Genomic DNA, 11,466 nt, shown 5'->3' on the forward strand with positions numbered 1-11,466 from the left:
CTAGGTGGGGAAGGGTAAGCTGCGTGGAGGACACAGAGAGCGCCGGGCAAGTCAAGCGGGTGGGTCGACGAGTCGACAAGACGGGTTATCACGTGGGGTGGGGGGGGTGGGGAACGGTGACCTTGTTCGCTTCGTTCTCGAGAACAAAATTGGAAGGACGTAGATATATTTTTTTAAGCATTAGAAATTCGCAAGTGTGGATGCTCAAGACGGCGCCGGGGTTAAGAGATTGTAAAAGGCGCAGAAGCTGAGAAAATCGGGCTCCAGTTCTCTGGTGTCCGGAAGAATGGGAGGTGAACTCCTCGTGAGGCGCAAGATTCTGGAGGGGTTTGAGGGGGGTGGGGGTGGGGGTGCGCTTGAGAGATGGTTTCCACCAGTCCGGGAGACTAAAGCACACGGGGGCACAGTCTCGGGGGTAAGAGGTTGGCCATTGAGGGCCAATTGTCTTCCCTCTGGAGTGTAGCGGATCTCTGGAATTCTCTAACCCCGGAGGGTTGTGGAGGATCAGTCTGGTGAAGGCGTTTGAGGCTGGGGGTAGACGGGAGTTTTGGGGTAGACGAGAGCCCTTGGTGTTTGGGAGGACAAAGGGAAACGGGGAGCAGATCTCCACTCCCTGGCTGGAGAGCCCAGGAGGCGGGGTCCGAGTCTCAGGGAGAAGAGGGGTCGGGCGTTTTGGATGGAGACGAGGACTTTCCACGTGCCCCGGATTCGAGGGGGAACCAGCCCGTGGTGCTCGCTCTCCCCCGGCCGGAGAGGCTCATCTCTCCGCTGGCCCTCAACGGGCGCTGTCCAAAGATGCCCCTCTCTCGCTGACCAAGAGAAGGGTTGGAATGAGTCAGCGGACTTCCTCTGGAGCTATCTTCAGGCGTCCCCACCCACTCTCTCTCTCTCTCCACCACCCCCACTTCGCTTCCCCCAGGATGTGCTGCACTCACTCGTCTGTGACGAAGGACTCTGATCAAGAGGTTACAGAGATCGGGAGGGGTGTAGGGGCTGGAGGAGGTTACAGAGATGGGGAGGGTAGTAGGGGTTGGAGGAGGTGAAAGAGATAGGGACGGTTGTAGGGTCTGGAGGAGGTTACAGAGATAGGGAGGGGTGTAGGGGCTGGAGGAGGTTACAGAGATAGGGAGTGTTGTAGGGGCTGGAGGAGGTTGCAGAGATAGGGAGGATTGTAGGGTCTGGAGGAGGTTACAGAGATAGGGAGGGGTGTAGGGGCTGGAGGAGGTTACAGAGATAGGGAGGGTTGCAGAGGCTGGAGGAGGTTACAGAGATAGGGAGGGTTGTAGGGGCTGGAGGAGGATACTGGGATAGGGAGGGATGTATGGGCTGGAGGAGGTTAGAGATAGGGAGGGCTGGAGGAGGTTACAGAGACAGGGATGTAGGGGCTGGAGGAGGTTACAGAGATAGGGAGGAGTGTAGCGGCTGGAGGCGGTTACAGAGATAGGGAGGGTTGTAGGGGCGGGAGGAGGTTACAGAGATAGGGAGGGGTGTAGGGACTGGAGGTGGTTACAGAGATAGGGAAGGGTGTAGGGGCTAGAGTAGGTTATAGAGATAGGAAGGGTTGTAGGGGCTGGAGGAGGTTACAGAGATAGGGAGGGTTGTAGGGGCTGGAGGAGATTACAGAGAAAGGGAGGGTTGTAGGGGCTGGAGGAGGTTACAGAGATAGGGAGGGGCTGGAGGAGGTTACAGAGATAGGAAGGGGTGTAGGGGCTGGAGGAGGTTACAGAGATAGGGGAGGGGTGTCGGGGCTGGAGGAGGTTACAGAGATAGGGAGGGGTGTAGGGGCTGGAGCAGGTTACAGAGATAGGGAGGGGTGTAGGGGGCTGGAGGTGTTTACAAATATAGGGAGGGTTGGAAGGGCTAGAGGAGGTTACAGAGATAGGGAGGGTTGTAGGGGCTGGAGGAGGTTACAGAGATAGGGAGGGGTGAAGGGGGCTGGAGGTGTTTACAAATATAGGGAGGGTTGGAAGGGCTAGAGGAGGTTACAGAGATAGGGAGGGTTGTAGGGGCTGGAGGAGGTTACAGAGATAGGGAGGGGTGTAGGGGCTGGAGGAGGTTACAGAGATAGGGAGGGGTGTAGGGGCTGGAGGAGGTTACAGAGATGGGGGGGGTGTAGGGGCTGGAGGTGGTTACAGAGATAGGGAGGGTTGTAGGGGCTGGTGGGGTTCAAGAGATAGGGAGGGGTGTAGGGGCTGGAGGAGGTTACAGAGATAGGAAGGGGTATAGGGGCTGGAGGAGGTTACAGAGAAAAGGAGTGGTGTAGCGGCTGGAGGAAGTTACAGAGATAGGGAGGGGTGTAGGGGCTGGAGGAGGTTACAGAGATAGGGAGCGTTGTAGGGGCTGGAGAGGTTCAAGAGATAGGGAGGGGTGTAGGGGCTTGAGGTTACAGAGATAGGGAGGGGTGTAGGGGCTGGATGAGGTTACAGAGATAGGAAGGTGTGTAGGGGCTGGAGGAGGTTACAGAGATAGGGAGGGGTGTAGGGGCTTGAGGTTACAGAGATACGGAGGGGTGTAGGGGCTGGAGGAGGTTACAGAGATAGGGGAGGGGAGTAGGGGCTAGAGGAGGTTACAGAGATACGGAGCGCTGTAGGGGCTGGAGGAGGTTACAGAGATGGGGAGGGCTGGAGGGGGTTACAGAGATATGGAGGGTTATAGGGGCTGGATGAGGTTACTGGGATAGGGAGAGATGTAGAGGCTGGAGGAGGTTACAGAGATAGGGAGGGCTGGAGGGGGTTACAGAGATAGTGTTGTATGGGCTGGAGGAGGTTAGAGATAGGGAGGGCTGGGGGAGGTTACAGAGATAGGGAGGGGTGTAGGGGCTGGAGGAGGTTACAGAGATAGGGAGGGGTGTAGGGGCTGGAGGAGGTTACAGAGAAAGGGAGGGTTGTAGGGTCTGGAGGGGTTCAAGAGATAGGGAGGGTTGTAGGGGCTGGAGGGGTTCAAGAGATAGGGAGGGGTGTAGGGGCTGGAGCAGGTTACAGCTATAGGGAGGGGTGTAGGGGCTGGAGGAGGTTACAGAGATAGGGAGGGGTGTAGGGGCTGGAGGAGGTTACAGAGATAGGGAGGGGTGTAGGGGCTGGAGGAGGTTACAGAGATAGGGAGGGTTGTAGGGGCTGGATGAGGTTGCAGAGTTAGGGAGGGTTGTAGGGGCTGGAGGAGGTTACAGAGATAGGGAGTGTTGTCAGGGCTGGAGAAGGTTACAGAGATTGGGAGGGTTGTAGGGGCTGGAGGAGGTTACAGAGATAGGGAGGGGTGTAGGGTATGGAGGAGGTTACAGTGATAGGGAGGGGTGTAGGGGCTGGAGGAGGTGACAGATAGGGAGGGTTGTAGGGGCTGGCGAAGGTTACAGAGATAGGGAGGGCTGGAGGAGGTTACAGAGATAGGGAGGGTTGTAGGGGCTGGAGGAGGTTACAAAGATAGGGAGGGGTGTAGGGGCTGGAGGAGGTTACTGGGATTGGGAGGGATATATGGGTTGGAGGAGGTTAGAGATAGGGAGGGGTGTAGGGGCTGGTTGAGGTTACAGAGATAAGGAGGGTTGTAGGGATCGAGGTGGCTACAGAGATAGGGAGTGGTGTAGGGGCTGGAGTAGGTTCCTGAGATAGGGAGGGTTGTAGGTGCTGTAGGTTACAGAGATAGGGAGGGATGTAGGGGCTGGAGGAGGTTACAGAGATAGGGAGGTGTGTAGGGGCAAGAGGAGGTTACAGGGATAGGGAGGGTTGTAGTGGGCTGGAGAAGGTTACAGAGATAGGGAGTATTGTAGGGGCTGGAGGAGGTTACAGAGATAGGGAGGGTTGTAGGGGCTGGAGGTAGTTACAGAGATAGGGAGTATTGTAGGGGCTGGAGGAGGTTACAGAGATAGGGAGGGTTGTAGGAGTTCGAGGTGGTTACAGAGATAGGGAGGGGTGTAGGGGGCTGGAGGAGGTTACAGAGATAGGGAGGGGTGTAGGGGCTGGAGGAGGTTACAGAGATAGGGAGGGTTGTAGGGGCTGGAGGAGGTGACAGAGATAGGGAGGGTTGTAGGGGCTGGAGGAGGTTACAGAGATAGGGAGGGGTGTAGGGGCTGGAGGAGGTTACAGAGATAGGGAGGGTTGTAGGGGCTGGAGGAGGTTACAGAGATAGGGGAGGGGTGTCGGGGCTGGAGGAGGTTACAGAGATAGGGAGGGGTGTAGGGGCTGGAGCAGGTTACAGAGATAGGGAGGGGTGTAGGGGCTGGAGGAGGTTACAGAGATAGGGAGGGGTGAAGGGGGCTGGAGGTGTTTACAAATATAGGGAGGGTTGGAAGGGCTAGAGGAGGTTACAGAGATAGGGAGGGTTGTAGGGGCTGGAGGAGGTTACAGAGATAGGGAGGGGTGTAGGGGCTGGAGGAGGTTACAGAGATAGGGAGGGGTGTAGGGGCTTGAGGTTACAGAGATACGGAGGGGTGTAGGGGCTGGAGGAGGTTACAGAGATAGGGGAGGGGAGTAGGGGCTAGAGGAGGTTACAGAGATACGGAGCGCTGTAGGGGCTGGAGGAGGTTACAGAGATGGGGAGGGCTGGAGGGGGTTACAGAGATATGGAGGGTTATAGGGGCTGGATGAGGTTACTGGGATAGGGAGAGATGTAGAGGCTGGAGGAGGTTACAGAGATAGGGAGGGCTGGAGGGGGTTACAGAGATAGTGAGGGTTGTATGGGCTGGAGGAGGTTAGAGATAGGGAGGGCTGGGGGAGGTTACAGAGATAGGGAGGGGTGTAGGGGCTGGAGGAGGTTACAGAGATAGGAAGGTGTGTAGGGGCTGGAGGAGGTTACAGAGATAGGGAGGGGTGTAGGGGCTTGAGGTTACAGAGATACGGAGGGGTGTAGGGGCTGGAGGAGGTTACAGAGATAGGGGAGGGGAGTAGGGGCTAGAGGAGGTTACAGAGATACGGAGCGCTGTAGGGGCTGGAGGAGGTTACAGAGATGGGGAGGGCTGGAGGGGGTTACAGAGATATGGAGGGTTATAGGGGCTGGATGAGGTTACTGGGATAGGGAGAGATGTAGAGGCTGGAGGGGTTCAAGAGATAGGGAGGGTTGTAGGGGCTGGAGGAGGTTAGAGATAGGGCGGGCTGGGGGAGGTTACAGAGATAGGGAGGGGTGTAGGGGCTGGAGGAGGTTACAGAGATAGGGAGGGGTGTAGGGGCTGGAGGAGGTTACAGAGAAAGGGAGGGTTGTAGGGTCTGGAGGGGTTCAAGAGATAGGGAGGGTTGTAGGGGCTGGAGGGGTTCAAGAGATAGGGAGGGTGTAGGGGCTGGAGCAGGTTACAGCTATAGGGAGGGGTGTAGGGGCTGGAGGAGGTTACAGAGATAGGGAGGGGTGTAGGGGCTGGAGGAGGTTACAGAGATAGGGAGGGTTGTAGGGGCTGGATGAGGTTGCAGAGTTTGGGAGGGTTGTAGGGGCTGGAGAAGGTTACAGAGATTGGGAGGGTTGTAGGGGCTGGAGGAGGTTACAGAGATAGGGAGGGGTGTAGGGTATGGAGGAGGTTACAGTGATAGGGAGGGGTGTAGGGGCTGGAGGAGGTGACAGAGATAGGGAGGGTTGTAGGGGCTGGCGAAGGTTACAGAGATAGGGAGGGCTGGAGGAGGTTACAGAGATAGGGAGGGTTGTAGGGGCTGGAGGAGGTTACAAAGATAGGGAGGGGTGTAGGGACTGGAGGAGGTTACTGGGATTGGGAGGGATATATGGGTTGGAGGAGGTTAGAGATAGGGAGGGGTGTAGGGGCTGGTTGAGGTTACAGAGATAAGGAGGGTTGTAGGGATCGAGGTGGCTACAGAGATAGGGAGTGGTGTAGGGGCTGGAATAGGTTCCTGAGATAGGGAGGGTTGTAGGTGCTGTAGGTTACAGAGATAGGGAGGGATGTAGGGGCTGGAGGAGGTTACAGAGATTGGGAGGTGTGTAGGGGCAAGAGGAGGTTACAGGGATAGGGAGGGTTGTAGTGGGCTGGAGAAGGTTACAGAGATAGGGAGTATTGTAGGGGCTGGAGGAGGTTACAGAGATAGGGAGGGTTGTAGGGGCTGGAGGTAGTTACAGAGATAGGGAGTATTGTAGGGGCTGGAGGAGGTTACAGAGATAGGGAGGGGTGTAGGGGCTGGAGGAGGTTACAGAGATAGGGAGGGTTGTAGGGGCTGGAGGAGGTGACAGAGATAGGGAGGGTTGTAGGGGCTGGAGGAGGTTACAGAGATAGGGAGGGTTGTAGGGGCTGGAGGAATTTACAGGGATAGGGAGGGGTGTAGGGGCTGGAGGAGGTTACAGAGATAGGGAGGGGTGTAGGGGCTGGAGGAGGTTACAGAGATAGGGAGGGTTGTAGGGGCTGGAGGGGTTCAAGAGATAGGGAGGGGTGTAGGGGCTTTAAGATGTTACAGACATATGGAGGGTTGTAGGGGCTTAAGGAGGTTACAGAGATAGGGAGGGGTGTTGGGGCTGGAGGAGATAACAGAGATAGGGAGGGTGTAGGGGCTGGAGGAGGTTACAGAGATAGGGAGGGTGTAGGGGCTGGAGGAGGTTACAGAGACAGGGAGGGGTGTAGCGGCTGGAGGAGGTTACAGAGATAGGGAGGGGTGTAGGGGCTGGAGGAGGTTACAGAGATAGGGAGGGGTGTAGGGGCTGGAGGAGGTTACAGAGACAGGGAGGGGTGTAGGGGCTGGAGGAGGTTACAGAGATAGGGAGGGTTGGAGGGGCTGGAGGGGTTTACAAAGATATAGGGAGGGTTGTAGGGGCTCGAGGAGGTTACAGAGATAGGGAGGGGTGTAGGGGCTGGAGGAGGTTACAGAGATAGGGAGGGGTGTAGGGGCTGGAGGAGGTTACAGAGATAGGGAGGGTTGTAGGGGCTGGATGAGGTTACAGAGATAGGGAGGGTTGTAGGGGCTGGAGGAGGTTACAGAGATAGGGAGGGCTGTCGGGGCTGGAGAAGGTTACAGAGATAGGGAGGGTTGTAGGGGCTGGAGGAGGTTACAGAGATATTGAGGGGTGTAGTGTATGGAGGAGGTTACAGAGATAGGGAGGAATGTAGGGGCTGGAGGAGGTGACAGAGATAGGGAGGGTTGTAGGGGCTGGCGAAGGTTACAGAGATAGGGAGGGCTGGAGGAGGTTACAGAGATAGGGAGGGTTGTAGGGGCTGGAGGAGGTTACAAAGATAGGGAGGGGTGTAGGGGCTGGAGGAGGTTACTGGGATTGGGAGGGATATATGGGTTGGAGGAGGTTAGAGATAGGGAGGGGTGTAGGGGCTGGTTGAGGTTACAGAGATAAGGAGGGTTGTAGGGATCGAGGTGGCTACAGAGATAGGGAGTGGTGTAGGGGCTGGAATAGGTTCCTGAGATTGGGAGGGTTGTAGGTGCTGTAGGTTACAGAGATAGGGAGGGATGTAGGGGCTGGAGGAGGTTACAGAGATAGGGAGGTGTGTAGGGGCAAGAGGAGGTTACAGGGATAGGGAGGGTTGTAGTGGGCTGGAGAAGGTTACAGAGATAGGGAGTATTGTAGGGGCTGGAGGAGGTTACAGAGATAGGGAGGGTTGTAGGGGCTGGCGGTAGTTACAGAGATAGGGAGTATTGTAGGGGCTGGAGGAGGTTACAGAGATAGGGAGGGTTGTAGGAGTTGGAGGTGGTTACAGAGATAGGGAGGGGTGTAGGGGGCTGGAGGAGGTTACAGAGATAGGGAGGGGTGTAGGGGCTGGAGGAATTTACAGGGATAGGGAGGGGTGTAGGGGCTGGAGGAGGTTACAGAGATAGGGAGGGGTGTAGGGGCTGGAGGAGGTTACAGAGATAGGGAGGGTTGTAGGGGCTGGAGGGGTTCAAGAGATAGGGAGGGGTGTAGGGGCTTTAAGATGTTACAGACATATGGAGGGTTGTAGGGGCTTAAGGAGGTTACAGAGATAGGGAGGGGTGTAGGGGCTGGAGGAGGTTACAGAGATAGGGAGGGGTGTAGGGGCTGGAGGAGGTTACAGAGATAGGGTGTGTTGTCGGGGCTGGAGAAGGTTACAGAGATAGGGAGGGTTGTAGGGGCTGGAGGAGGTGACAGAGATAGGGAGGGTTGTAGGGGCTGGTGGAGGTGACAGAGATAGGGAGGGGTGTAGGGGACTGGAGGAGTTTACAGAGATAGGGAGGGTTGCAGGGGCTCAAGAAGGTTACAGAGATAGGGAGGGGTGTAGCGGCTGGAGGAGGTTACAGAAATAGGGAGGGGTGTCGGGGCTGGAGGAGGTGACAGAGATAGGGAGGGGCGAAGGGGCTGGGGGAGGTTACAGAGAGAGTGAGGGTTGCAGGGGCTTAAGGAGTTTACAGAGATAGGGAGGGGTGTAGGGGCTGGAGGAGGTTACAGAGATACGGAGGGGTGTAGGGGCTGGAGGATGTTACAGAGATAGGGGAGGGGAGTAGGGGCTTGAGGAGGTTACAGAGATAGGGAGGGTTGGAAGGGCTAGAGGAGGTTACAGAGATAGGGAGGGCTGTAGGGGCTGGAGGAGGTTACAGAGATAGTGAGGGTTATAGGGGCTGGATGAGGTTACTGGGATAGGGAGGGGTGTAGGGGCTGGAGGTGGTTACAGAGATAGTGAGGGGTGTAGGGGCTGGAGGAATTTACAGGGATAGGGAGGGGTGTAGGGGCTGGAGGAGGTTACAGAGATAGGGAGGGGTGTAGGGGCTGGAGGAGGTTACAGAGATAGGGAGGGTTGTAGGGGCTGGAGGGGTTCAAGAGATAGGGAGGGGTGTAGGGGCTTTAAGATGTTACAGACATATGGAGGGTTGTAGGGGCTTAAGGAGGTTACAGAGATAGGGAGGGGTGTAGGGGCTGGAGGAGGTTACAGAGATAGGGAGGGGTGTAGGGGCTGGAGGAGGTTACAGAGATAGGGAGTGTTGTCGGGGCTGGAGAAGGTTACAGAGATAGGGAGGGTTGTAGGGGCTGGAGGAGGTGACAGAGATAGGGAGGGTTGTAGGGGCTGGTGGAGGTGACAGAGATAGGGAGGGGTGTAGGGGACTGGAGGAGTTTACAGAGATAGGGAGGGTTGCAGGGGCTCAAGAAGGTTACAGAGATAGGGAGGGGTGTAGCGGCTGGAGGAGGTTACAGAAATAGGGAGGGGTGTCGGGGCTGGAGGAGGTGACAGAGATAGGGAGGGGCGAAGGGGCTGGGGGAGGTTACAGAGAGAGTGAGGGTTGCAGGGGCTTAAGGAGTTTACAGAGATAGGGAGGGGTGTAGGGGCTGGAGGAGGTTACAGAGATACGGAGGGGTGTAGGGGCTGGAGGATGTTACAGAGATAGGGGAGGGGAGTAGGGGCTTGAGGAGGTTACAGAGATAGGGAGGGTTGGAAGGGCTAGAGGAGGTTACAGAGATAGGGAGGGCTGTAGGGGCTGGAGGAGGTTACAGAGATAGTGAGGGTTATAGGGGCTGGATGAGGTTACTGGGATAGGGAGGGGTGTAGGGGCTGGAGGTGGTTACAGAGATAGTGAGGGGTGTAGGGGCTGGAGGAGGTTACAGAGATAGGGAGGGGTGTAGGAGCTGGAGGAGTTTGCAGAGAAAGGGAGGGTTGTAGCGTCTGGAGGGGTTCAAGAGATAGGGAGGGTTGTAGGGACTGGAGGGGTTCAAGAGATAAGGAGGGGTGTAGGGGCTGGAGGAGGTTACAGAGATAGGGAGGGGTGTAGGGGCTGGAGGAGGTTACAGAGATAGGGAGGGTTGTAGGGGCTGGATGAGGTTACAGAGATAGGGAGGGTTGTAGGGGCTGGAGGAGGTTACAGAGATAGGGAGTGTTGTCAGGGCTGGAGAAGGTTACAGAGATAGGGAGGGTTGTAGGGGCTGGAGGAGGTTACAGAGATAGGGAGGGGTGTAGGGTATGGAGGAGGTTACAGTGATAGGGAGGGGTGTAGGGGCTGGAGGAGGTTACAGAGATAGGGAGTGGTGTAGGGGCTGGAGGAGATAACAGAGATAGGGAGGGTGTAGGGGCTGGAGGAGGTTACAGAGATAGGGAGGGTGTAGGGGCTGGAGGAGGTTACAGAGATAGGGAGGGGTGTAGCGGCTGGAGGAGGTTACAGAGACAGGGAGGGGTGTAGGGGCTGGAGGAGGTTACAGAGATAAGGAGGGTTGTAGGGGCTGGAGGGGTTTACAAAGATATAGGGAGGGTTGTAGGGGCTCGAGGAGGTTACAGAGATAGGGAGGGGTGTAGGGGCTGGAGGAGGTTACAGAGATAGGGAGGGGTGTAGGGGCTGGAGGAGGTTACAGAGATAGGGAGGGTTGTAGGGGCTGGATGAGGTTACAGAGATAGGGAGGGTTGTAGGGGCTGGAGGAGGTTACAGAGATAGGGAGTGTTGTCGGGGCTGGAGAAGGTTACAGAGATAGGGAGGGTTGTAGGGGCTGGAGGAGGTTACAGAGATATTGAGGGGTGTAGTGTATGGAGGAGGTTACAGAGATAGGGAGGAATGTAGGGGCTGGAGGAGGTGACAGAGATAGGGAGGGTTGTAGGGGCTGGCGAAGGTTTCAGAGATAGGGAGGGGTGTAGGGGCTGGAGGAGGTTACAAAGATAGGGAGGGGTGTAGGGGCTGGAGGAGGTTACTGGGATTGGGAGGGATATATGGGTTGGAGGAGGTTAGAGATAGGGAGGGGTGTAGGGGCTGGTTGAGGTTACAGAGATAAGGAGGGTTGTAGGGATCGAGGTGGCTACAGAGATAGGGAGTGGTGTAGGGGCTGGAATAGGTTCCTGAGATAGGGAGGGGTGTAGGGGCTGGAGGAGGTTACAGAGATAGGGAGGTGTGTAGGGGCAAGAGGAGGTTACAGGGATAGGGAGGGTTGTAGTGGGCTGGAGAAGGTTACAGAGATAGGGAGTATTGTAGGGGCTGGAGGAGGTTACAGAGATAGGGAGGGTTGTAGGGGCTGGAGGTAGTTACAGAGATAGGGAGTATTGTAGGGGCTGGAGGAGGTTACAGAGATAGGGAGGGTTGTAGGAGTTGGAGGTGGTTACAGAGATAGGGAGGGGTGTAGGGGCTGGAGGAGGTTACAGATATAGGGAGGGGTGTAGGGGCTGGAGGTGGTTACAGCGATAGGGTGGGTTGTAGGGGCTGGAGGAATTTACAGGGATAGGGAGGGGTGTAGGGGCTGGAGGAGGTTACAGAGATAGGGAGGGGTGTAGGGGCTGGAGGAGGTTACAGAGATAGGGAGGGTTGTAGGGGCTGGAGGGGTTCAAGAGATAGGGAGGGGTTTAGGGGCTTTAAGATGTTACAGAGATATGGAGGGTTGTAGGGGCTTAAGGAGGTTACAGAGATAGGGAGGGGTGTAGGGGCTGGAGGAGGTTACAGAGATAGGGTGGGGTGTAGGGGCTGGAGGAGGTTACAGAGATAGGGAGTGTTGTCGGGGCTGGAGAAGGTTACAGAGATAGGGAGGGTTGTAGGGGCTGGAGGAGGTGACAGAGATAGGGAGGGTTGTAGGGGCTGGAGGAGGTGACAGAGATAGGGAGGGGTGTAGGGGACTGGAGGAGTTTACAGA

Source organism: Carcharodon carcharias (genome assembly GCF_017639515.1).
Source record: "Carcharodon carcharias isolate sCarCar2 chromosome 38 unlocalized genomic scaffold, sCarCar2.pri SUPER_38_unloc_31, whole genome shotgun sequence".
Lineage (NCBI taxonomy): Eukaryota > Metazoa > Chordata > Chondrichthyes > Lamniformes > Lamnidae > Carcharodon > Carcharodon carcharias.